The sequence below is a fragment of the Heloderma suspectum genome, chromosome 5 (assembly GCF_057233095.1).
Source record: "Heloderma suspectum isolate Gila_16-S chromosome 5, 16-S_ref, whole genome shotgun sequence".
NCBI classification, from domain to species: Eukaryota; Metazoa; Chordata; class Lepidosauria; order Squamata; family Helodermatidae; genus Heloderma; species Heloderma suspectum.
In genome coordinates, this window is record NC_139462.1 from 119,824,890 (window position 1) to 119,852,426 (window position 27,537).

Here is a 27,537-nt window from a genome sequence, read left to right on the forward strand (position 1 = left end):
AGTACCAGTTCTGATGACTCTGCTTTTCCACCATCTAAACTTCTACACGAGGAGGAGGCCAAGGTTTCCCAAATGTGGCAGAACATGTTGGAGGCCATTTCACTAGAGAACCTTGTAGCACAGGTAAGATTTCAATGTTTCTATCTATGTGTATGGATGGATGGTTGGAGGGGATATTTTGTGGTGGGTTCCGAAGTTTGCAAAAGGGTTACAGGCAGGATAAAGCTTCATAATAGATTGTTCCATTTTCCAGGATCCCTGTGTGAATAATGTTGGTGCAGAAGGCCCTGGAAAAACTGTTGACATTAAAGCAGAGGGGCCATCACCAGTGACATTATGGAAGATGGTCTCAATAGGAAACTTTCAAATACAGGTACGTGTGATTATTTGTAGCATCGATATTAAAGACATGCTGTGTGTGTTTAGGAGACACCAAAGTATTTTCTTAATTTCTTTTTAGGGTTGTGCTGGTCTGTCAATGGAGCAGCCAGGCCATGTCATCCTGAAAAGTATTCTAGGCCTGGAAGCAGACGAAACAAGCTTCAGCTCACCCAGAAAGTGCCGCAGAGCAATGCATTGTCAGAACCACTGTTTTTGGAATTCTGAAGCACTGCTTAATTGAATATCTACATGATACATGTATTGGATGTATCCAATACATCCAAGCACCAGAACAATCCTCACATGAATGTTTATCTTGGCCAAAGAGTGTCATCTCTAGAAAGCCGAGAATTGTATGTGGGAAAATATGTTTTAAAAGTATACTGTATATTATTACTCTAATCGGATACAGCTTAAACTGTTTCGCGCTAACACAAGAGTCTGTTAATAAAGTTTTAATTTTGGTGACTAAAATTGGTCGTTCACACAAAGCCCTGAAACTACTGGATAAAACCCTGAAAAATACCGTTCATGTATTTTTAAATCATGTAATGAAAGTGATTAGAAACAGGTCCTATAAATATTTTCTTACATCTGTAAAGTAAAACTCTGAATGAAATGGCTCATTTGAAAACTGCTGCATTTTTTGTTTTGTTTTGTCAGAATCATTTTTGAAAGAATCATTAAACATAGAAATCTCAAGGGCTGCAAGTAAAACCTTCAAGAGTCTTTAAAAAGTAAAACATTCCTTAAGTGCCACTTAGATTTTCTAAAAAATACCCTAGCTAGCCCCCCCCCCCAAAAAAAAACTATGATCACCCCTGTAAAGTGACATTTGAGATGAAGAAGACACAGATCAAGCAAAGGAGTGCACAGAATATCAGGATTCAACCACAACGTTCCCCTCTGTTGTTAGAAAGTTTTATGTTCTTTCTGCAGAGCACTTGTGTTTTATGTTTAAAACCTACTATAAGCTTACCTGCAATTGACCCATCACCCTAGACACATTTAAAAATGCTGCTAGGTTTCCCAAAAACTATGCTCACCCCTGTAAATGACTTTGTAGCATTAATTCCCATTTTTGAGATGGGTCCTGAAACCCCTTTATGTGTTTTGGGTAGGGTGTTGCTAAATTTTAGGAATCAGCTTTTTATCACTAGCTTCCACTACCGGTCAGAGGGCTGGTCCCGAAAAGGCTCATGCCGCATGTCTCCAGATGGGTGGGGGAGTAGATTACAGGGGACCTGAAACCCCATTACGTGTTTTTGAGTAGGGTGGTACTAACTTTTAGTGATGGGTTGGAGGCCAACCTTAGGGGCGGGGGGATCCTTAACTTTATCCAATCACAATACCAGAATTCACACAATAGGACTAGCGCTGATAAAAAGAGCCCACACTTCTCTGTGTCTTTATACCCCCCAAACCTGAAGGGAAGGACCTGGAAGCCTACCTACATGTGAGTATACCTTAACTCTTTTTCCTTCTGCCAACTAATGTAGATGTGTGCAGATAAACTAAAATAAAATGCAATACAGTTTATGCTTCTTTTCCCTATTTATCCCTACATAAAAACTAAAACACCCTTCAGTATTCTAAAAGAGGCGCAGTATGCCTGCAGGCAAGTTCATTTCATATATACATACATACATACATATATATATATATATATATATACATACATACATACATATATACATATATACATATACATACATACATACACACACACACACACACACAGACACACACATATCCCTTTCTGGGGTTGTTATATTGTTAAAAAAAAAAAAAAGGCTCTTTCTCTAAAACTGGTCTATCTTCTTTTTTTCTCTTATCAAAACAATCCCCAAAATTGTTTATGTCACAGGTCTATCAAGAAGGCATGTATTTTCTAGTTAATTTGTATGTTTTAAGGGGTTTGGGTGGCTGGGGGGGGGGAAGCACCTGCTGCTATCGGTAAAAATGAATCTGTATGACCAGTGAGTGCCAGTAGGTGGCAATGCAGGATCACAAATAGGTCTCCTTACTGATAGGGATGTAGGAAAGTTGCCAGTGCATTTGCCCCCCTGAAATCGGTGGCGGAACAGCCCACCCCCCTGCCCCCTCCCAGGACGGGACTTACCTGGGGCGAATCTTCCTGGTGGCTCTGGTGGCGGCGGCTGCCGGTCTTCTGACCGGCTGCCGCCGCCATTTCCAGTTAAAAACAAACAAACAAACGTGATAGGCTACATAAAGATTTACGTAGCCTATCATGGCTAGATTTTAAAAAAACACCATGATAGGCTACGTAAATGTTTACATAGCCTATCACAGCTGACTTAAAAAAAACAAAAAACGCACGTATGCAAATGGCGGCGGCCATGGCCGCCGCCATTTGCGTTCCTTATTTTGGCCCGTCTTAGTCTACGTAAACATTTACGTAGACTAAAACAGCGAAAATAAGGGGAATGCAAATAGCGTAGCGTCTACGCTATTTGCGTTCCCCTTATTTTAGCCGTCTTAGTCTACGTAAATGTTTACGTAGACTAAGACGTGCCAAAATAAAGAACGCAAATGGCGGCGGCCATGGCCGCCGCCATTTGCGTACGTGCGTTTTGTTTTTAAATCAGCCGTGATAGGCTACGTAAACATTTATGTAGCCTATCACGGCTGACTGCAGGAACGCAAACGGTGGCGGCTAAGGCCACCGCCATTTGCGTCCCTGCTAGCCAGCGGCCGGATGTCCGGCTGCTGGTGGAGCCGGCCGGCAGCTCCGCATAATCACTGCGGAGCACAGCCAGCCGGCCAGGATTCCGGGGGGGAGGAACGGAGCGCCTCCCCCCACAGCCAGGATTCCGGGGGGAGGGACGGAATGCCTCCCCCCCAGCATCAGCATAATCCACAGAAAGGTAAGTCACTTTCGTACATCCCTACTTACTGATAGGTTAACCATTTTTTATTTTTTATACTTTCAAAATTTATATTTTCATTCGGTGTTGTTGCTGCAATCTCTATGCATAGAACAACAGCCATTTTAGGGGAAAATAGTGCATGCAAGCAGCTTTGATTTTTGTCTTCACATTGTAGGAATGTGTAGGAATCCAGGCATTTCTATCTTCAGACATTCTTACAAATCCTTTTTCCCGCAATAAATAGAAAATAGTAGCTTTATCATGCCCTATTTTTTATGGAAGGTAAAACATTACGGTGGGGTCTTGTTTTTAATACAGGAGCAGTATAGCTTCTTTGTCATCTTAGAACCCACACCTAACCGTGATATCCTCCATAATAAATATTAAAAGAACACACATCTGTAGCAAGGGATAGAGATCTTAGTATAGTGGGGTGTTTCAAACCATCATGATCCATGATCCAATTTGCTTTGGTGTTTATGATATAGGCAGTGATAAAATTAGCAAGTTCTTCTATATTCTGTCTTGTTAAGAGTCCCATCGTGTGTCTGTAGCTTCTGTACAATTATACTTCCAAACAGAAAAATGGTTAAAATCCGCCCCCAGTTGATTTTTCCATCAGCAAACTCAGACTGCATCACCACAGTAAACGTGTTGAACACATCAGCCAGACTATGAATTTGGAGATCAAGGATGAGGGGGTTTAACTGCTGTTCAATATCGTCTTGAATTGTAGAAAGTGATTTTTGCAAAATTAAGAACGTTTTGCATTTTGCTATTTTATGGGGTATTTGTCCACAAGCTGTGCTTAAATAAGCATGAACTAGCATAGCCGTTTCCCCCTCCATTCTTCTCAAGGGGTCTGCTAGAAATGGTCAAAAGGCTCTCACCCATACATAGTGTGGGGGGCGGAACAAAAGCTTGAGGCAAGACTCTACATGCCTTTGAGTGATCAAACTAGCACCTTCTCCTTATTTACTATCTCATGAAATCACACACCTGACAGAGATGCACCAAAATTAAGTCAAATGATAAAGAACTGGGTAAGGCTTTTGGGGTGGGGGTATTTTTAATGTAAAAACAACAACAACATGCTGTTTCTGAAAGTACTGGCTATGTGTATAGTGTTTTATTTTTATATATATATATATATATAAAAAAAATTTTTACAGAAGACTTTATGGCCAGCCATCCTTTTAGCAAGAAAAGGCCCAGGACAGCACTCACACTGGCATCTGGTAGCGCAGATAAAACAGAATTGTTCTAACAATTGTCATGTGGTTTTTAAGGTTTCCTGTAAAGCTGAAAGCAGTGTGTGTGTGTGTGTGTGTGTGCGTGTTTTCTTTTTTAGAAACCACAACCAATGTTCAGGAGGCTACTGTGATTAACCCCCCAAAGAAGGCCACAAGAAAAACCAAGCACATAGACTCACCACCTTCTGATGATAAAATAGGTAAAAAGTTACTGTTGGTAAAGGATTGGTGGGGGGGGGGGTCATATCAAAAGTAGGAATCTACTAAAGTGGTTATTGCTTTTTGCAGTGAACATGACGCCTGTTAGAGCTCCTTTTAATAAACCAAGGCTACCGGACCGCCAGCAGGCAAGGATAAGGTATTGATGGTGTGTGTGTGTGAGAGAAGGAGAGGTTTGTACCTAATTAATAAGGATGTGCCCTACCCCTTCTCATTTTTTGGTTTTAGACCAGAAACCTGCAACTGTGAAAAGTGCCTCTGCAGAACCACAAGAAGCCACAGGTCCAAAGGCCAAGACAATGAACATGACACCTGTTAGAGCGCCTTTTAAAAAACCAAAGGCTACTGGACCGCCAGCAGGCAAGGGTAAGGTATTGACTGTGTGTGTGTGTGTGTGTGTGTGTGTGTGAGAGAGAGAGAGAGAGAGAGAGAGAGAGAGAGAGGTTTGTACCTAATTAATAAGGATGCGCCCTACTTCTTCTCTTTTTTGGTTTTAGACCAGAAACCTGCAACTGTGAAAAGTGCCCCTGCAGAACCACAAGAAGCCACAGGACCAAAGGCAAAGAGATCAAGATATGAAGGGCACCCAGAGTCTGCAATCTCTAAACCAAGGAGGGGGCTTGCTAATTGGCTTGAACATGCTTCTAAAAGACTGAAAGAAGGCTATGAGCTCATGAAGCGCCGTACAGAGATTGAAGCAGCCATACACAAGTTTTTAAGTGCTGATAATGATGGGGTATCTGAAGTAAGCTCTTTTCAGAATATTAAAATGCATACAAAGTATCCTGCACATGGCAACACATTCTTTAAACATGTACAAGTTGGGGGTGGTAAACCACGCCGGACGTGTTGGAAAAGGTAGCATAGGAAGAACGCATTCAACAAAGTATGATTTTACTGGTGGAGGAGGGTTAGTAAAATATTAAACAGGGCTAAAAAAAACACTCTCTGCCTGTAAAAATCAAAGGTCTCCTAAGAAAAGCTGCTCTCCAATGGCAGATTCTCAGGATGTCTCACAATTTTCTGAAGCATGCATAGAGGGTGAGCCTCCAGAGGTGGCGTCTCAAGATACCTCACAGTCTTCTGAAGCTTCCAGGGATGCTTCAGGGTTGGACCAAACCCCACCCACAAATATCACAAATGTGGACCAACCCCCGAAAGTATATGCAGAACTTGTGCATAGGTAGGAGCGGAAACATGAGCGTTACAGGTAGGGTTGTACGAAACTCACCTTTTCGCGGAATCTTTCGCGGTGGCAGGGGAGGTGCTCCGTCCCTCCCCCCGAAATCCTCAACGGGGGGGGAGGCGATCCGGTCCTCCCCCCGGGATCCTCGATGGCCGGCTCCGCTCTGCAGCCAGGCCGCAGAGCAGCCGGCCACGGTCGTCCGCAGCCGGATTTCCGGCCGCGGACAGGCTGCTGCGGACACAAATGGTGGCCGCCGTAGCAGCCGCCATTTGTGTCCAGCCAGGCAGCCGTGATAGGCTATGTAAGAATTTACGTAGCCTATCACGGCTAACCCCCCCCCCCCCGTAGGCGTTTTATCCTACATAAATATTTATGTATCCTACATAAATATGTAGGCATTTTATCCTACATAAATATTTACGTAGACAATTACGGTGAAAAAAAGGGAACCACAAATAGCATAGTGGGCGCTATTTGTGTTTCTTTTTTTTCGCCGTAAAAGCCTACGTAAATATTTACGTAGGATAAAACAGCGGGGGAAAAAGAACGCAAATAGCGCCCACTATGCTATTTGCGGTTCCCTTTTTTTCGCCATAATTGCCTACGTAAATATTTACGTAGGCTAGAATGGCGAAAAATAGAGAACGCAAATGGCAGCTGCCGTAGCCGCTGCCATTTGCGTATGCTGGCTTGTTTTTTTTTTTTTTTTTAGGGATTAGCCGTGATAGGCTACGTAAATTCTTACGTAGCCTATCACAGGTCGAAGGATGGCAATGGCGGCCGCAGCAGCCCGGCTGCAGCAGCCCGGCTGCGGCCGGCCAGTAGACCAGCCGTCACCGCTGGAGCCGCCACCGCTGCCAGAACCGCCGCCGCCGCATCCGCCGCAGGTAAGTTCCATCCCAGGGGATTCCGCGGGGGGGGGGGGCAGGAGGCCATTCCGCCACGGATTCTTTAGTATCTGGCCTCACTGGAATCCGTGGCGGAATTCTCTGCCAACCCTAGTTACAGGTCAATGTACATAGGTGAAGAATTTAGATTTGTTAATTTAGAACATGTTACATCATTCTCACAGGCTGTGACTGCATTATACACAACGATCCAGCAAATCCTGGATGATGTTAATAGGAGAATCTCTCCTCAAGATTTTGTCCAACTACGATTGGACAGCGGAGGATTAGCATATCCTCTTTTTTCAGCTAAAAGACATAGGGATGTTTTACATGTAGAAGATTTTCTATGCCATATCAGTAATCTCCTGCAAAGCCATGCTGAAATATGTGAGGATGTTATGCTGTGGCTGATTGTTACAATTGTGAGGGCTCCACGGGGCGGTGGGAATCCAAGTAGGAAAATAGGTTCTCTCCCGAACAGTCAAATCATCCTTAGAAAATGAGATCTAAATTACAAGGCACCAATCTCTGCTTTGCTGGGGGTCTTTTAGCAGTAATGGCCGAGAGGACACCCACAGATGCAGAGTTGTTGACCACCGCCAGACAGTTACATACGGAACTTGGTTGGTCTGAACAGAAAAAAGTAGCCCTCAGTGACATTTCATTGATTGAAAACAATTTAAGGGTCAACATTCAAGTCATACGTTTTGCAAAAAAAGGCTGGGGGTATCAGGGTGGAAACTGAGCCAATATAGCCCCAGAGCAGTTCTGATTCTGAGGAGGAATAGCAATCTGTGGGAGAGGAGCTCGCTTATCTCCCACAAGCACAGCAGCTGGCAGAGATTCCTCCTGCCAGCATTCCTGAGATAGTGACCCTGGCAGTGAGAGAGCGCTGGAGGGGGGCTTGCTGGAGGGCTTGCTGGATGCTCGGCGCAGACACAGGGAGCAACGACAGATGAAGGGCACGAAAAGGAGGTGTAGTGCTCGTTTGGCGCGCAAACAACGGTCGCATCCCAAGGACCCAAGGGAAAGAGGGAGGATCTCTTCCTAGCCCATACGTTCAGACGTCTTCCCATGATTCTCCTTCAAACAGGGACCAACTGCCTTACCTGGAGCTTAGGCTACTCAGCTATCTTTCCCCAGTGCTGTTCCTTGCTTTGGCACGAGCAACTGGTATTCTGAAAGAGTCATAAAGTAATAAAGGAATAAAGTCTCGGAAAGAATTCCTCGTCATCTGTGTCCTGAGTTGGCTATTGGTGGGGACTGCAAGAGGCAGCTAGGGCGCTCCTGACAGGGGGCTATTTAAAGTACCAGGGCCTAGGTACCTCAAAACCTATACTATGATGCTACACAATGATCATTATTATGGTGTGCGTAGTGTAAAGGTGGTTTTTGGAGCTCAAAACTATTGTGAAATATGCAGTACAATCTTTACCCACAGTCACAGTTGTCTATGTATGTGCAGGCTCTGCTTGAGTGCAGATTGTGCTGTAAATGTCAGTAAAATGAAGAGGTGTGGATATTGTCGGATGAACTGCAGATCCAGCGCCTGCTTAAATAGGCATAGAGAATTGGCCTTAGAGGGTAAAGTAAAACGTGTCTTTAGAGACTATTGTGAATACTGTCAGACTTTCCAGAAACGTGATCATAACTTTGAGCGTTGTCCAGGAAGGCGATGCACTGTCTGTTGGGGGTTTATCATAGATGGTGATAAGCATGAGTGCTATATGGGGCATCTTAAGAAGCCTAAAGTGTCCGTGAAATATGTTTTATGACTTTGAAGCGCACCAGTCTTCAGGATTTCATGTTCCCAATTTCTGTTTTGCAAAAGCGTTTGCGGGTGAAACTGTAGAACACTTTAAGGATAAACCAGGTAAGGGCAAGAAGAAAGCGGCGTGTGAAAGCGCATGGGGATCTAAGCCAGTGGGCCATGGCTGGCAAAACGTGGGAGTTTAAGGGTGATTCCTGTCTCTCTGAATTTATCAAGACCTTCACAGCCAGTGTGCAGTTCAAAGGGTGCACTTTTATAGCCCATAACTCAAAGGGGTATGATGGTTACTTTATTCTCAGTCAGCTGATAAAAGAGAAACTGAAGATCTTATTACTCAAGGGGGAAAATTGCTATGTATCACAGTGAAGGGCCTAGATATAAAATTTATTGATTCACTCTGTCATCTTCCATGGCCCTCTCAAAGCTACCAAAAGCCTTGGGTTTTACTGGCACCAAGGGCTACTTCCCACATTATTTTAACAAACCTGAGAATTGGTACTTCTCAATGACACTGGTGTGTCAGCGCAGAAGACAAACAGCAATGTATCATTGATTATCTCCAAAATGAAGGGGTGGCGTTGTGCCCCGATGAGATTGCCATGAACCCCGCAAAACAGCAAATTGCAAAATTATTTTTAAATTCTCTGTGGGGGAAATTTGGCCAGAGGACAAACCTGCCTAACACATAAGTGGTGAGAGACCCTGATGAGTTATTTCAGATTCTGTTTTCTGATGCTTATGAGGTTTCAATGTGTGAATTCATCGATACTGATGCAGCATGCGTGTCCTGGAAACATTCTGAAGACTGCATAATGACTCTAGGTAGGACGAATGTGTTCATAGCTGCCTTTACAACAGCATATGCTTGGCTGAAGCTCTACGCTTTGCTAGATGGCTTGCAAGAGCGCTGTTTATATCACGATACAGATTCTGTGATATTTGTGAGTAGGGAGGAGCAGTGGATGCCCCTTCTCGGAGATTACTTAGGAGACCTCACAAGCGAAATCCCTGCAGATGAGTTTATCACAGTTTGTGTCGGCTGGTCCCAAGTCTTATGGTTTTAAACTGTCAGGACAAGGGAAAGTTTTTTTGGAGGTCAAAGGCATTACATTGAATACCACCAACTGAAAAAATTAATTTCAACAGTCTCAAAGACTTAGTTTTTGCCTACGTCTCAGACAGGGAGCGCAGACTGCCTCGTGAGATTGTCGTACAACAGCCAGGTATTGTAAGGAACAAAAGCCATTGGACTCTGGAAACTAAGACTCTCAGGAAAACTCAAAAGGTGGTATATGATAAAAGAGTTATTACTAAAGGGTTTAACACACTGCCTTACATATTTTGACTATGGATACACGCTGGCAACACCCCTTTTCAGCCATTCTAGCGGGGCCTAGCAACTGCGGGAAGCTTTTTCATCAAAAATATGCTGGACAATGCTCAGTGTGTTCTCGGTTGTACCTGAAAATATTGTGTGGTGTTATGGTTGTTGGCAGCCTCTGTACAAAGACCTGCTATGTAAATGCCCATTTATTCAGTTTGTGGAGGGTTTGCCTGCAAAATTTGATGATAATGATTTGTTACCCCTCAATAAAGTAAATTTTTTGGTGATAAGATGATCTGATGTCGGCGTCTGAGAGCTGTGAAGTCGAAAAGGCCTTTACTCATGATGTACACCACAGGAACTTGAGTATTTTTTTCATCACGCAGAATATTTTCTGCAAGGGAAAAAGCAACCGCACCATCAGCCTAAATGAAAAATATACGGTGCTGTTCAAAAACCCCAGGGATAAATTACCAATTGTGATTTTAGCTCGTCAAATTGACAAAACAGTCAATTCTTCAAGGAGGCGTTTGCAGATTCTACAAGCAAACCTTATGGTTATCTGGTGGTAGATTTAAATGCAGCTACCCCAGAAACTTACAGGTTAAGAACAGGTCTTTTTCCACCAGACTGGCCTGTAGTGTACACCATGAAAAAAGCTCCAGCTGGTTACAGAAGGCATCGCCTTTAGTGCTGGCCCATCTATTGACGCCCAGCTCCTCTGCAAGGCAACATGTCTAACCATGTAAAGAGAAATTTGGCACTCTTAAAAATTCTTATTAAGGCACCGCCACGCCAGAAGAAAGCCATTTTATGTGTGGCATCTGATGATCTGATTGCAGCCATCTCTTAAATAGCACTCAATACTTTAAAAGGCAACATTCCTCTATCTCCCCAACAGGTATGTACATTGAGAGAGAAATATAACCTTATTAAAAGCCTGAGTAACAAGAAAGTCTCTCTGAGAAGAAAGAAGCATCTGGTGAAACAATCTGGTGGGTTTCTTGGACCATTGCTAAGTTTTGCAGTCCCCCTGCTCACCGGGTTTTTAGCCAATCAGTGATGGAGTATGCTGAAAAGATGTATTTGGTTCCTAGCCAACAGATGGAAAAATTACAGGGTCCACCTCCTAAGGAGGAAAACATCAGAACTGCAGCAATCAGCTCACTAGATACTGAGATGCAGGGAATTCTCCACAGGAGTGACTTAACAGAACATGAAAAAGTGAAACGTTATGCTTCTTTGCTTCAAAAATATCTAACTCATGTAAGACAGAGGGAGGCAGAGAAAGAAAACCTAAACCTGTTTCTACCTCAGCCACAACAAGCCTCTGTGGAAGCGTCAGTAATCTCTGACAATGTCTTCCAAGAAGTACTGGACAGTCTTCCTGCTAGATATAAGAACAATGCAAGGCTCCTATTGATCAAAATGCAGCAAAACAGAGATGTTTCTTCGTGGGATGAGAAAGGAGACTTTGTGTACAAGGGGGTGGCTGTACCTGGTTCCAATATTCTGGATTTGGTGAAGGGGATCACACAGACCCTGAAAACCAAGCGTGCCCCAAAAGGACAGGATGTTTTTATGAGTGCTCTGGATGAACTAAATGTCCCAGCATCTGTAGTGGGTAATCCTACCCATAGAGAAACCTTGGACTACCTAAAGACCCCCAAAGGCGCGACGCCAATGTTGTTGCACACCTCTACGAGTGCTAAAAAACACAAAAGCGTTCTGATGCTCCTACCTGCTTCAGCTTATGAAGTAACCTTTTGTGGTTTTTGTTTTATCAGGACTAAAAATAAATTAGTATTTATAAAAAAAAACTTACTTAAAAGTAATCTGTGTTGTGCCTGTCTACTTTAAGGGTAAATGGTTAGAAAATATAGAGATAAGAAATTTTCCTCTTTTTTTCCTTTTAAACCCAGCAGAGGATGCTTTATTGGGAAATGCAGCTAAAATCACGGTATGATCTACAGCGCTGGGCAAGTTGGAACGTGTCTAAGGCATGCCTGGGCAGGTTGGAGCATGTCTAAGGCATGCCTGGGCAGGTTGGAGCATGTCTAAGGCATGCCTGGGCAGGTTGGAGCATGTCTAAGGCATGCCTGGACATGTTCTTCTTGTTTTTTACAAAATGATCCACCATTTGATCATTTATTTCTAAATTGTAAGAATAGGGTAAGTAGTTAGAAAACATATAGACAAGAAATTCTTTGTTTTAAAAAAACTCCAATAGAGGGTGCTTTATTGGGAAATGCGGCTATGAAAATCACGGCATGATCTACAGCGTTGGGCAGGCTGGAACATGTCTAGGGCATGCCTGGACATGTTCTTCTTGTTTTTTACAAAATGTTCCACCATTTGATCAATTCTTTCTAAATTGTGAGAATACAGTTCTTAAATCTGTTTAAATGTTAGGCCTTTACAACGCTGCTGCAGGAAAAATACACAATGGTAGCCACAAACCATGGACTCATCGGCTTGGAGTTGCCTGGGTTGAAACACAGTCTTGCTGGCATTTTTTCTTTAAAAATTCATGATGGTTTTAGGGAAGAGGCGGTGGTTGGGCGGGTGCCCGTAGGAATCAAAAAACTGTCCACTTTTATCCTCTGTCAGGTAGATGGCCAGCCAGTGCTCTCCAGGTACGTTGTGGGGGTGGGTATTGACTACTAAACCCACAGGCCTTTGGTGCACCCTCCCACTGAGAAGCATGTCACAAGGAAACACGCTGTAGAAAATCTTTCTGGTGTAGAAGCTTGAAGATAGCACACGAGTTAGCTGCACGCTGTCCATGTTACATATAGTCAAACAGGACATTTGTCCTGTTTTCATTTCATTTATTTCTATCACATTGTCAAAAACACCATACACAATCACATTGACCGTGGCGGCCAGGGCTTAAGCAAAACGGAATTCTGCTCTCAGGTTCCCAGTTTTAATCAAATAATAGTGATCTCCACATTCTTGGTCTGGTGTCAGGTCGAATGCAAAAAGTGTGTAACCGTTCGCATACTCCTCGCGGTTAATTAAAAGGGCCCTATCTTTCATATGTTTGCCAGCTGTTTGTACCAGACTCATGTATTCTCTTACACAGTTTCCATCTTCAAAATTGGGTTGGAGTGGCTTCGTGGGGATTTGCTCTCCATCCAGGTAAAGAGCTGTGAAATTAATATCATAATGCTGAAAATTAAATGGACTTTTATTGAAAGTTTCGCTGAAGGAATCATTATCCACTAGGCCTATAACGACCTGTTTAGGCAGTTGCCTTTTTTCACAAAAAGGGAGGCTGACAAAACTTGCAGTCTGTAACGTCTTGCTGCACTTTTTGTCATTAAGCAGAAAGCATCTTTGCTGCATGTAAGTTTAATTTTCACATCAACTCCATTTAACAGCAGTTTTTCCTGAAAAAACAGATCAGTGTGAAGATGTCCCAACAGCAATATTTTTCAGCTTTGAGCTGCTAGGTTTGCTCTTTTAATGAAGCCTTGATTGTTTCCGTCCAGACCCGCGGATTCGTGTTCCCCGGCTGTATCTTTGTAAAATAGGCCTGCTGAGAATTGTGTTGCTAGAGTATCCTCACTATAGTTCAGCACAGATTCAATGAAAGCACGATAAGGTAAGAATTATTACTCTGACTTATAAGTCGATCCCCCACCGTTACATCCAGTTGACTAAAGATGGATGCTATGGGGTAATTCACCAGGCCTACTGCTGCATCTGCAGCAACGTTGCTTCCATCTTCATTGACAATTTTGCAGCACACATAGAGCAAGGTGTTATTTAAATCCATATAATCTTCACCATTTCCTGCGATGAAGAAGTCTAGGGGTGCAGATTCTGTCAGGGCTGACAAGGGTGGTACTTCATAAACAAACTTCTCTCAATACTGGTCTGCGTAGGACCAATGCTGAATAGATCCAATTCAGATTTAGTGCATTCTTCAGAGCCGCAGTGGATAAAAGCCATGACTGAGTCTAAAATATATCTCTTTTTGATGCAGCTGGACGTCTCTTCTTTCTTACAACACGTCGCTTCTGACATCTCTTTCCTCTCACAACTTTTCTTTTAAGGGGGTGGGGTGGTCCAATCAATCTCACCCGTGATGCTTTTCTATTTCGGCTCCTTTTCCTTTTAATATACATTAGGCCTGACCCCTCTTGACAAAGTGGATTGTTCACTCTATTCAGAACTGCTTGAGTAACGTGACCAGCCACATCTTTAGCAATATTAGGTGCAGCAGTCTTCGCATGGGGTTTGATGATGTCCAACCCTCTTCTAAAAAGGGGAACTGCTTTTCGGAAAAGGCTCCTGAAAATCCCACCGATCCCCGCCCGGAACATAACAGGGGTGCCATGGAATCCTGGCAGCGCATTTCCGGCCTGGGCCCTATAATATCCCCTATACAGGGTAGGTTCCCCATATGTTTTTAGGATGACCATTTTAACTTTAAAGTACCTGGGATCTCCGGGGGTGAAAGTGCAGCTTCACAACCACCCTACCAAAACGAAATGGTACACTTTTGTTCTGATCCGTCTTTATTTCAACAGTGATGATGTCAATGTGACACTTACTCACAGGTATGTAGTGAGGCTTGTCATATCCAATGTTGACACATTCCTTGTTCTGTCCACGCACTGGCACACAGCGCAGTAAACGTACATAAAAGTCCCCAACGATCTGGTGCTTCACAATGTCTGTGTAGACACATAAGGTGTTAAAGCTGCCGGTAATGTCAGGATTTCCAGTTAACGGCCCCAATAAGTGGATCAACTCTGTACTGGCTACTACGCTATACGGTGGTGCGGCTTTAATAACAACTTTTCCAGACATCGCATTGTAGTGCATAATCGCTTCCAGGCCACCCGTTTATCTAGTATAAGCTTGTTTATGTTTTTGACCACATCAGGAATGCTCGCATAATAGCTACAGCGCAGAAAAAAGGCCCACTTGCTTTTCCTTTGATGAATTTCAATGTGTGCATCGCTAGTTAGAATGTACCAGCTGTGCGGGTATTGTATCTCAACCAGACACACTTCCCATGACCCTGGAAGGTCCAGAGATCTTGCTAGGCGTATCATAGAATCATAGAATAATAGGGTTGGAAGGGGCCTACAAGGCCATCGAGTCCAACCCCCTGCTCAATGCAGGAATCCAAGTAAGAGCATCCCCAACAGATGGCTGTCCAGCCTCATCTTAAATGCCTCCAGTGTGGGAGAGCCCACCACCTCCCTGGGTAATTGGTTCCATTGTGGTATTGCTCTAACAGTCGGGACGTTTTTCCTGATGTTCAGCCGGAATCTGGCTTCCTGTCACTTGAGCCCATTATTCCGTGTCCTGCATTCTGGGATGATGGAGAAGAGATCCTGGCCTTCCTCTCTGTGACAGCCTTTCAAGTACTTGAAGAGCGCTATCCTATCTCCCCTCAGTCTTCTCCTCTCAAGACTAAACATGCCCAGTTCTTTCAGTCTCTCTTCATAGGGCTTTGTTTCCAGTCCCCTGATCATCTTTGTTGCCCTCCTCTGAACCCTCTCCAGTTTGTCTGCATCCTTCTTAAAGTGTGGTGCCCAGAACTGGACACAGTACTCCAGATGAGGACTAACCAGTGCTGAGTAGAGGGGAACTAGTACTTCCCGGGATTGGGAAGCTATGCTTCTATTACTGCAGCCCAAAAGAGCATTTGCCTTTTTTGCAGCCACATCACATTGTTGGCTCATATTCAGCTTGTGATCAACAACAATGCCAAGATCCTTCTCGCTTGTAGTGTTGTTGAGCCGCGTATCCCCCATCTTGTAACTGTGCATTTGGTTTCTTTTTCCTAGGTGCAGAACTTGGCATGGATCCCTATTAAATGTCATTCTGTTGTTTTCTGCCCAGCGCTCCAGTCTATCAAGATCACTTTGAATTTTTTTTCTGTCTTCCAAAGTATTAGCTATCCCACCCAATTTTGTGTCACCTGCAAATTTGATGAGCATTCCCTGCACCTCTTACTCCAGGTCATTAATAAAAATGTTGAAGAGCACTGGGCCCAGGACTGTGCCCTGCGATACCCCGCTCGTTACCTCTCCCCAGTTTGAGAAGGTCCCCTTGATAAGCACTCTTTGAGTCCGATTCTGTAGCCAACTGTGGATCCACATGATCGTTGTTTCATCTAGCCCACTTTGCGCTAGTTTGCTCATCAGGATATCATGGGGCATTTTGTCCAAAGCTTTGCTGAAGTCGAGGTATATGATGTCTACAGCATTCCCACGGTCTACAAGGGAGGTTACTTGATCAAAAAAATGAGATCAGATTTGTCTGGCAGGACTTGTTTTTGACAAATCCATGTTGGCTTCGAATAATCACTGCATTGTTTTCAAGGTGCTTCCCGATGGATTGCTTTATCATCTGCTCCAGAATTTTTCCAGGGATTGATGTCAGACTGACTGGTCTGTAGTTCCCAGTTTCCTCCTTTTTACCCTTTTTGAAGATAGGGACAACATTAGCCCTCCTCCAGTCATCTGGCACTTCCCCCATCCTCCATGATTTCTCAAAGAGAATAGACAGTGGTTCTGAGAGTTCTTCTGCCAGTTCCTTTATGACTCTAGGATGCAGTTCATCTGGCCCTGGAGATTTGAACTCATTCAAAGTAATTAGGTGTTCCTTGACCATATGCCTATCGATCTCAAGCTGCAATCCTGCCCCTTCAGCCTGTACTTCGCCTTTGCCGGGGGGGTCATAGACTCTCTTTTGGGAGAAGACTAACCAAAGTAGGAATTGAGCACTTCTGCCTTTTCTTTGTCATCTGTTATCATTTTGCCATCCTTATTCAATAGCTGAACAACCATTTCTTTCCTCTGCCTTTTACTATGCACATAGCTGAAGAAAGCCTTTTTGTTGTTTTTAGCATCGCTCGCTAACCTCAGCTCGTTCTCCGCTTTAGCCTTCCTGACACCATCCCTGCAATTCTGTGCTACCTGCCTGTACTCTTCCTTTGTTACCTGGCCTTCTTTCCACTTCCTATATGTGTCCTTTTTTGTTTTCAGGTCATCCCTAAGCTTTTTGTGAAGCTACATTGGCTTCTTCTGTTGTCTTCCACCTTTCCTTCTTGTTGTAATTGCAATTCTGCCTTGAGAATTTCCTTTTTTAAAAGCTCCCACCCATCTTGGACTCCTTTTCTCGTTAGAGTCGCTTTTCATGGGACCTTACTGATCATTGTTCTGAGTTTATTAAAATCAGCTTTCCTAAAATCCAGGGTACGCGTTTGATTAAACTCGGCTTTTGCTTCCTTTAGAACCAAGAACTCAAGTACAACATGGTCGCTTTCCCCCAGAGTTCCTGTAACTGCTACTTTATCCACTAAGTCATCTCTGTTGGTTAGGATCAAGTCAAGGATAGCCGATCCTCTAGTTCCTTCCTCTGCTTTCTGTAAGAAGAAGTTATCCACCACACAAGTCAGGAATTTCCTGGTGGAAATTTCCGCGGCCATGCCCCCTAGGGCTCTAAAACCAATTCCTATGGGTCCACAGCGGCATGGTGGGTTCGTAGAGGGGTCACATGTACCCCATCAGGTGACCCTGAAGGTCATATGACCGGGTCAGCTGATCACATAAGTGGGGCTTCCGGCTAGTGCGGGACTTCCCGTCTCAACGGGGGGCGGCACAACTGTCACCTTCGAAAAAGGGGCGTGGTTTAGAGTTTGATGTGAACCCCCCTCCTTTACTACTGAGGGGGGCTCCCTTTCACTCCGATAAGAGCTTTCCTCTGCATGTGAGTAGCAGGTACAGAAAGCCTGATCTCAATAAAGACTTCAGCAGGGGAACAAAGATTTAAAGCCCCTCTACCCCTCATGCATCAGGGCCCCTGAACTGGCTATTGCTCAAAGGCAAACCACACAATTAATATGTAGTTTGGCCTTTAGCATCCAGCAGCTGTGAAAGATACTCCATATCTAAAACACATTTCAGAGTAGTAAACACAAAAGATAAAAGAGTAAAAGAATAAAAAGATGAAAACACATTAAAGTTATGCTTAAAAACAACAATACCAACAGAAACCGTGACCAGTCAATTAAGGAATACCTCCTGGAACAGTGCTGTTTTCAGGAGGTGCTGGAAACAACACAGCGTTGGTGCCTTCCTGACCTCCAGGGGCAGGGAGATCCAAAGAAAGGGGGCAATGGGGTAAACCATCGCTTTTGCATGGCTGTCATGCAACGTTCCCACTTATTCCCCCAAGTGCTGAGATCTGCAAATGGAGAAAGGAATACCTCCTGCGATGCCTTCAGGTAGTCCCGACTTCATCACCACTCCCCCAGACTTTCTAGCCCAGCGATAGGCGATCAGATATTTTGGACTATAATTCCCACAAATCCTAGCCAGTAAGACAAATTATGAGGAATTATGGGAGTTATAGTCCAAAACATCTGGAGGGCACCAGGCTGCCTATTCCTGCTCTAACTATGAACTGGATTCCATTTCCTTCCCTGGCCCAGCCCCCTCCATACCATTTAACTAGGGCCTCATGGTGCTGATCAAGATCCCTTGCTCCTGTACCACTACTTACCCACACTGAATCTGACTAAAATCAATACTTTAGCTATGCCTTTTGACTGCAAAAAATACAGTATGGAGTAGGCAAAAAACAAACCCAACCACACAACACCTTTTGCTACCTGCAGCCAAACTGGTACAAGAAGAAAAATAAATTCCTACTCAGCCCATAATAGACAGCTGGCTAACCCCACACTACAAACTGGGGTGGGGTGTTGCTCAGAGAATGTGAATGCGGCTAGGAGGATACCAAGCTTAATCAATACCTACCATACTCACTATTAGTCTCCCACTGGCCAACCACAAGGCCGGCAGCCCATTCAAGGCAAGGTGCTCTTGCTTGAATAGATTTGCCGCACCTACTGCTTTGCCCTCCTTTTGTGGCCATAGGCAAAACTACCCCACCCCCACAGTTCACAAGAGAAGGCAGTCAGAATTTCCTCACCACATATACACTGATGGGCTATGAACTAACCCCACTGTGACTAAGCAGGAAAGAGATATTGAGTTCATGGTAGAAAACTCAAATGAAACTGCCTGTGCATGGCATCTGTGAAAAGAGCAAATCCAATAGCAGGGATCATTAGAAGAGACTGAAAAAACAGCCAGTATCATAATGTCCTTGTAGTCGGACATGACTTAACAACAACAACACAAATCTATGGTGTAGACACATTTAGAATACTGCATATAGTTCTGATCACCACATCTCAAAATGGATATGCTAGAGTGGTTAAAAGTTGCAGAAAAGAACAAAAATTATATGGGGGCTGGAGCACCTTCCCTTAGAGGAAAGGCTAAAGCATTGGAGGCTTTTGAGTTTAGAATAAAGGGCAACTCGGGGGAATACAAGGAACCTTATAAAATTATGTTTGGTGTGGAGAAAGTAGATTGGAGAGGTTTTCTTTCTCAATCAATTTTATTATGGTCATAGACCAGCAAGTTAAAAGATAGTTTCAATTACAACATCTATATAAACTATCCAAGTTTTCTTCCTCTCCTAATACTTGAACTCAGAATTATCCAATGAAAATTATTCAAAAGATAAAAAAGTACTTCACACATTATTTATGAAATTTGCTGCTACAAGGTAATAAAACATGCACCAACCCTATTATAGTTTAGGTCAGGGGTAGGCAACATGGTGCCCGTGGGCACCAACTCACCCCAGTCACATTTCTTTTCACCCACCTGCCCCTCCCACTTTCCCACCCAATTAACACATTTTCTTACTGGCAGCTGCGATCTCTGTGGAACAGGTTCCTGTTGGAGTTGAAAACAGTGGGTTCAAATGAATTTAGTGTGCTGGGGCTTAGACCCCACTTTGCCATGCCTCCCATGGCAGCCATTTTTTGCTGGTGTCCAGGAGTTTCTCAAATTGCCAAATGTGTCCGCAGCCCAAAAAGGTTGCCTACCCCTCGTTTAGATTCATGTTGAAATCTTTATTCACCTCAGTGGTTGGTGAATTTTGACACCTGTCCTTAGAATTTTTAATGTATGGTTTTATTGTATAATTAATTTTTAGTCATAAGTTATATTGTATTGTGGTTTTATTACTATTAACCACCTGGGTATTTTGTGCTTGACAGGCGGTTTAGAAATATTTTTAAATAAATAAAAGGTCTATCAATTGCTATTACCAATGATAGATAGATAGATGATAGATAGATAGATAGATAGTTCATTTCTATACTTCCCAATAGCCGAAGCTCTCTTGGCAGTTCACAAAAATTAAAATGAAAAAGCACAGAGTAAAACAATATAAAATATAAAAGCTTTAAAACCACACTATAACAATACAACCAGAATACAACCAGAATAAAACCTAGCAGCAATGCAGAGATTTAAAATACAGATTTAAAACAGCAAAGCTAAAAGACCAGGAAGCTAAAATGCTAAAATGCCTGGGAAAATTAAAAGGTCTTCACCTGGTGCTGGAAGTAATACAATGTAGGTGCCAAGCGAACCTCACTAGGGAGCTCATTCCACATCCCAGGTGCCACAGCAGAGAAGGCCCTCCTCCTAGTAGGCACTCGCCTCACTTCCTTTGGCAGGGGCTCATGGAGAAGGGCCGCTGAGGATGATCTTAAGGTCCGGCCAGGCACATATGGGAGGAGGTGATCCTTCAGATAACCTGGCCCCAAGTCGTTAAGGGCTTTCAATGTTAATACCAGCACTTTGAATCGGGCCTGGAAATGGACTGGCAGCCAGTGCAGCTGGAAAAGTACCAGCGTAGTATGAGCTCGTTGGCCAGTCCCTGTTAACAATCTTGCTGCCCTGTTTTGATATATAGAGTCTTAAGATTCAGAGGCAGTATGCCACTGCATATCAGCTGCTGGGAAGCAAAAAGCTCTGCTTGTGGTTTCCCAGATGCATGGTTTGGGCACTGTGAGAAGCACGATGCTGGACTCCATGGACATTTGGTCTAATCTAGTAGTGCTCTTTTGTTCTTAGATGGGATGAACTGGCTATGGATATGTTATCTATGTGGAAATGTCAGTTCATACAAACGGTGCCTCTACATGAGGGGTAGGCAACCTGGTGTCTTCCAGATGTTTTGACTATAACTCCCACCAGCCCCAGCCAGCACCCAGGGATTATGGGAGTTGTAGTCCAAAAAATCTAAATGGTGCAGAGTTACCTACACCTGCTCTACCAATATGAGCCAGATGATCAGTGGGAGACTGGGACACATGTTGAACCAGCCGGAACCTCAAATTATACATGGTGCTCTTCAAGGGTGGATGTTGCTCTTCTATTCACGTCAATCTGAGGAAAGTTCCTTGTGCAGTCCCACTATATGTCTGGAGCACACAACAACACTGAAGAAATCAATGTAACCTGCTCATTCAGGTCACCATGTGCATACTAGAGTTCCTCACATGCCATAGAGCTGCTTCATTGGAGCTCATGAATCAAATTTATTATTCACAAACCAGAATTTTACATTTATGATTCATATTCAACATACACTGTATTGCTAAGGTAGATTCTGTTATCAGTTATGACATCCAAGCAGAAAGGCGCTGGCACTGATGGCGCTGGCAAATAGGGAGAAAAAAGGTAAAGGTGAAATATTTTACCAGAACATGACATGTTGGTTCCTGGCAGAGACTACAGATTGGGCTCAACTTCAGCCTCCTAACTTCTGTCGACATCCTCTGTGAAATTCAAAATATTTAAATATTCCCCATCAGCAACACTCTCTCAGTATTAAGTTTCAAATCAACATGGAACCAGCACTACATGGCTACATAATTAAAGAAGTCCAGTAAAATTAAGGCTTGGTAACTAATCTCAGTACTGTTTCAATTTGATGTACTGCTTGTTGTTAAAAATATTCAGTTGTTTTTCCTTCTCAGAAGCAATAAATTGTATGAACAAGCAACAGGTTATTATGTCAAGGACCATTACCCTTTTTCATTAAACATTTCAGACTATGGAGGTAGCACTAGACTTTATAGTTTATGTACTGAAAAAGCTTATGAGTGTGTTTTACATTTAGCTTAATTGGCATCCGGTATTTCTGATGCACCTGCTAACTTGAATCTAAGTACCACTATGAACTATTATACTGAACAGCAGGGCCAGCCCAAAATATTTTGTTGCCTGAGGCAGAAGAGCAAATGGCAACCCCTTCCCAAGGCCCATGAGTGGCTAAAGTGCTTTGGCATCTGAGACAGAATATCCCACAAGCAATTCTCCCTTGGGAGTAAAAATACAATAAATAGATAAATAACAATTTGCTGTCCGTTCGTGACACCCTAAATCAGCTGCCCAAAAACCCACCTCACTGTGTGTATTGGTAGGGTTTGTATTGCATTCTTAAAGCTTTGAGTTTAAGAACTTTGGACTATTCTAAATCATGCCCGAGAAGTCTGAAATGGTACCCAACTATTTCCTGCAGTGTATAAACAGATGCAAACAAAAGTTGTGGCGCAGACTGACTGCTCCTACTGCTGTTAGAACTGCAGGTTGGAACTACAAACTTTGTTACATGCCATCCATGAACCATAAATTGTAGCTGACAAAGCAGGTTGCATTTGGCAATTCTGCTTACTGTGGAAATTAATGTCCAAGAATAAACAGTGCAATCCAATGTGTGTTTACTTCGAAGTAGCAGTTCCATTGCATTCAATAAGGCTTACTCCAAGATTAGTATACACAGGACTGGTTTAAGAGGAGCTATCTCAAGACTGTAGACATCTGAGGTGGGGGAGCAGAATTTTCTGCTTTCATTAAAAATAGGTGTCTACATCTCTTATATGTGGAAATGTATACAATCAGTATTCTACCCAATAACTCAGTAAACAACAAAACCTGCTCCTACCTTCCAAAGCCCTGCCCAGTGAGATCAAAGTGACTAGATAACTGACTGAAGCTTATTTGTAAATGTTCTACAATTATTTTATTGCATTAATACTCAACTTAAATATACTGGTATTTGGTTCATATCCCCATTTTATTTTACATTTATTGGGTTATCTGTTTTTAAGCTCTGTTGCATTGATACAACAACACCTGGACTCCTTCATCACGAAACAGTTGTTTTGTGACCCCAAAACTGCAATCATACACCCACTTACCTGAGAGTAAGCCCCATTAAACTCAATGAGACTTCTGAGTAGATATGTATAAGACTGAGTTAGCTAGAGCATGAGTTCCCAATGCATACTTGGACTTCAGTTCCTGCATGGAAGGAGACCTGTCTCAGCCTCTTTGCAAAGTCTGCACAAGTTTCAGGGTTGCCAGTGGGGAGGGGGAGATCCTTTATTATAAGCCCCAAATTACCCCTGTGTAGAATATGCAGAACACAATTTCCAGGAGTGTTTCATCTTAAAGGAACATGCACTCCACAGGAAAGATGTGTGCAAATTGCTAGGAGTAATGCGAGGGGAAAACAAACTCTTTAGGACCCCTGGCATTTCCTTCCTGCCCTTTTCTCTCCAAACCGTTTGCAGGGACAGGGCAGGGAACTAGAAAGTGAGACAGAAGGAGCAAGAAAGGCCTTTGTTACACTCTTTGCAAAAAGAGCAGAGAAAGAGAACAAACTCGCCTGTGCCGCCTCTGCCTCCACCCCATGTAGCAGCACTAGGAGAAAGGCAGGAAGAGAAAGCTAACAGGGCTTTAGGACCCTGGGGGCTTCCTTCCTACAGCTTGAAGCTCGCAGCTCTTCCGAGAAGATAGGGGAAGGGAACAGGAGTCTGAAGCAGAGGGAAGAGGCATGGGGGGCAACTTTTCACCCTGCCTCTGAGTCCTCCTTCCCTCCTAGAGGAGCAGTTAGCCACACACAGTGCAAAGGTGGTGCTTGGGGCAGGAGGGTGGCAGAGGCAGGCCCAATCTGCTGCTCCTTTCAACGAGTCGCCTCATGCAAGTGCCTCACTTCCTGTAATGGAAGCACCAGCTGTGCTGAACAGTAAACTGTGCTTGAGCTATTCATTTACCTTCAACAGGTATCATCGTAACACTTTAGCAGACTAGATGCGGTGCAGCTTCAGGAAAACAGATACCAAGGTCTCAGTTTCAGATGCGACTACAAGATTAGCATTTGCATTTGAAAAGAATTACAGGATTATAACATGATTTTTTAAATATATCTACTTTGCATTGTACTGCTTAATTAATGATTTCACCTGCTGCTCTAAGAATTCTTCACTAATATTTGCTTGGTCAAGTTCCTTTAACAGAACAGAACAGGCCAATGCAGCTAGTAACTTCATGGGGACAAAACATGCACTAAAGGTTTTCTTTAAAGTCCTCTCTAAACCTGGATGTGGCTCTTTATTGGACACTAATAATGTGCCCTGAAGTTCACACTTAAGACACAGTATGAGAAAAGTTAGTAGTTATACTAGCCACTTCAAATCCATATAGTTTAGAATGATAGATTTCAAGTGTCAGCAATTTTTCCAATGACACATTAAAAAATGTGAACTGATAGTTGATAAATCAACTCCTCTAGCTTTAGCTACATTACAAAATTAAATTTAACATGGAAATAATGAACATCATTTAAATGACAAAGTTACACAACACAAATTTTTATTTAAGATTTTTGATAAACCTAAGTTTGCTTGTCCAACTTGCTTTAACCAATAGCCACCCATATAAAATGTATTAAAAGGTTAACTAGATTATGGGATTAAAGAATACTACAAACCACCAAATAGTAAAAACATAGGTGTCAAGCTACGCCCCAGCACAAGTGCAATGTCTGAAGAGATCCCATAGGGCAGCATCCCCCAATATGGTGCCTCCAGAGATTTTGGAGTACATGGCTGCCATAGGGTACAACAGAGCCTTGGGTTCCCCTGCTCTGTCTTCCCTTGGCCTATGCACAGGCAGCTTGCCAGACTGTTACCCTGAATGGGATGCCGGTACACCCTCCTATCTCTCTAACCACTCCACTCAGTCCTCTCCCTCCACTCAGCCAAGCAACTTGAACTTTAAAGCTCATGTTTCTTAACTAGGCGGATGGGGGTGGATAGGGATGTGGGAGCATGCACAAGTCTCTCATTCTTTGTAGTGGCCTAGCATGCTTACTGCCCATGTGCACAAGGGAAAGGGAAAACAAAGCTCTATCATGACCTATTGGGTTCCTCTTCAAACAGGTATTGTGCCCAAAATAGTACTGCCATATTTTCACACAAGGTTTAAGATATTATGAATTCAATATACTTATTGAAATTTAGTTTAAAATTTTAATATTGTCATTGCTCTCACACAAAGATATCACAAGCATAACCATTTTAAAGGGTGAAATAAACACCTGTATTTTAACTTCCTAAAGCCCATTGTTATGACTTCCTGTGCCAGCACAGTATCGAAAACATGATGTTCTAGTACCATTTCAATGACTTTACACACATATACAAAGTGTTCCAAATCATGTTACAAAGCAAAAATCTCCCTTTTAGACACAGAACAAATTAAATAATTCAAGTTAATCTCACTTTTAAACACAAGTTGCTTGAGATCAGTTTGCAAGTCTTCATTCCTATATCCAAGTAGGTACACCAGCATGTCCACCATTTACTTCTCTAAAATATGCTACTGCACAGTGAGAAGTAGATCAGAAGTGATACATTTAAATGAAGTTGTTCCTTTACATGCACTCTTATTGTAAAACTTACAAATGTTGGAATAAATGGTAGAACATTCAGATGTTTAGAAGTTCTAATAATAAGAGTTTCCATATGTTGTGGCAAATCCAATTTCCTAGTTCTCCAGACTTCAACATCTAAAATTTGAGAAAAATAATAATTCACAAATGTATAAACTAACTTGTCATAAAAAGAAAATTAAAGGTTTTCATAATTCAAGAGCAACTATTACTTAAGAAGCTGCCACATAAAGCAATTTCCCCCACTAAAAACAGCATGTTCCAATTTATCTTGCTTCATTAATTTTCCGTTAAGGTTGATCATGTTCTATACAAGAGTTTACCAGGGAACTTCTTGCAGATCTCCTAGTAAACACCTAATGACTTAATTACAGAATCAACCCTTTTCCATTAGAAAGATCAAGTAATACAGAACATTTAACACATATAGAAATATAATGGACCAAATCAAAAGTATAGAAACCATTATACCAAAGGCAGACACATTTAAAAAATGTAAGATAAAGTCTTGACAAGCAAAGCTTACAAACATGTCACCCAATAAGGTTGTCCCCTAACTGCAGAGCCACCACTAAGGAAGAGCCACAGCTCAGTGGAAGAGCACATGCTTTGCATGCAAAAGATCCCAAGTTCAATACCTGGCATCTTGATACAGGGCAGCAAAAGGCTCTCGTCTGAAAGCCAGGAGAGCCGCTGCCAGTCCACGTAGATGCAACCCCCATAAACTGGTTCATTTGGCAGAGCCATCACTGAGGGGAGAGCTAGGAGGAAAAAGCTCAGCTTTTCTGCTAGAGAGCTGAATAATAATTATGGGCTCTTTTAGCACCTTGTATAAGGTAAATTGAATTGACTGAGCACTGAGGCTGAGAGAGAACTTGCCTAAGGACATGCTTGATTTGCAAGGGTATGGGGAATCAATGTCTGTTTCTCTGCTATTCATTATATTTGTATTGTTATTGCAGGGTTATATCCTTGAAGTTGCAATTTATAGGTTTGTCATTTGCTATGTTGTCCTGTTGCTTTGGGCCTAAAACTGTTAGCAGAAAAACAACTCTGAAGTGTCCTCTGAAGTGGATTACAGGAATGTTGGACTGGTTGACTACAAAATTTGCAAGCAATAATTATTTAATTTTCTTTTTGAACTCAAAGTGTAGTATCCAAATCTGTCCACATGTCACCAGAAACCACCACTAGTGTAACAGGGTGGTTTAAAAAGCAACCAGAAAGAGGCAGAAATGCTAGCTTCTGGAATGGAGCAGGTCAGCACAGCTTGCAGAAGTTTCTGCTTGTTTCCAACACTGATTTTTTAACTACTAGCTTTCTGTGGCATGGGTGGTGGGTCCCATTTGTGCAAGAGATTGAGCAGGAAAGCAGCAGCAGCAATGAATACTGCCCAAAGGGCCTAACATTATTCTTATATTGGATTATTCTTATTCAAACCAATATATGTGTTTAGCTCTATTCGGTATAATTGTGGTTCCAACTAAAGAAATTTTGTTTACTTTAAATCTTTGGAACTTTTTATTCCAGCTAAGCCCCATAGAACCAACACAGGCAAAGGGTTCATACACTAAGGGTGGGCAGAAGGTAGCTCTGGATCTACTGGTAGATCTCGAGGTGATTTGTAGTATATCAACAAAGACTTCTGACTGCCAACTGTTTAACAATAGCAGCAACAAAATGACTCACCTTCACTCTAAGTTGTGCTGAGGAAATGAAGAAAACTTGGGAGTAACCAGGAATAGATTTTTGTGCAGGATACTGCACTCTGTCCATTCTTTAATCCTAAATATTTATTATTTAAAACATTTATCTCCTGTCCTATATCATTACGATCTCAGGCCGGCGTACATATAAAATCAATTTAAGCAGTATAAAACAATAAATAATTTAAACACCTAAAAACATATTAAACTATTAAATAAGCTAATACCAGTTAAAATCTAAAACAATAAAACAGTTAAAACAACGTGCTAA

At 42.7% G+C, this 27,537-nt stretch overlaps 1 protein-coding gene across 1 annotated transcript in view; it reads right to left on the bottom strand.

The window, feature by feature from the left end:
• Positions 1-8,179: 8,179 nt before the first annotated feature.
• Positions 8,180-27,537, bottom strand: part of TMEM128 (transmembrane protein 128) — a 31,245-nt gene continuing 11,887 nt past the window's right edge. The window contains exon 5 of the mRNA XM_084857126.1: positions 8,180-25,677. The gene's annotated coding sequence lies outside the window, so the exon portion shown is untranslated. The remainder of the gene's footprint in view (positions 25,678-27,537) is intronic.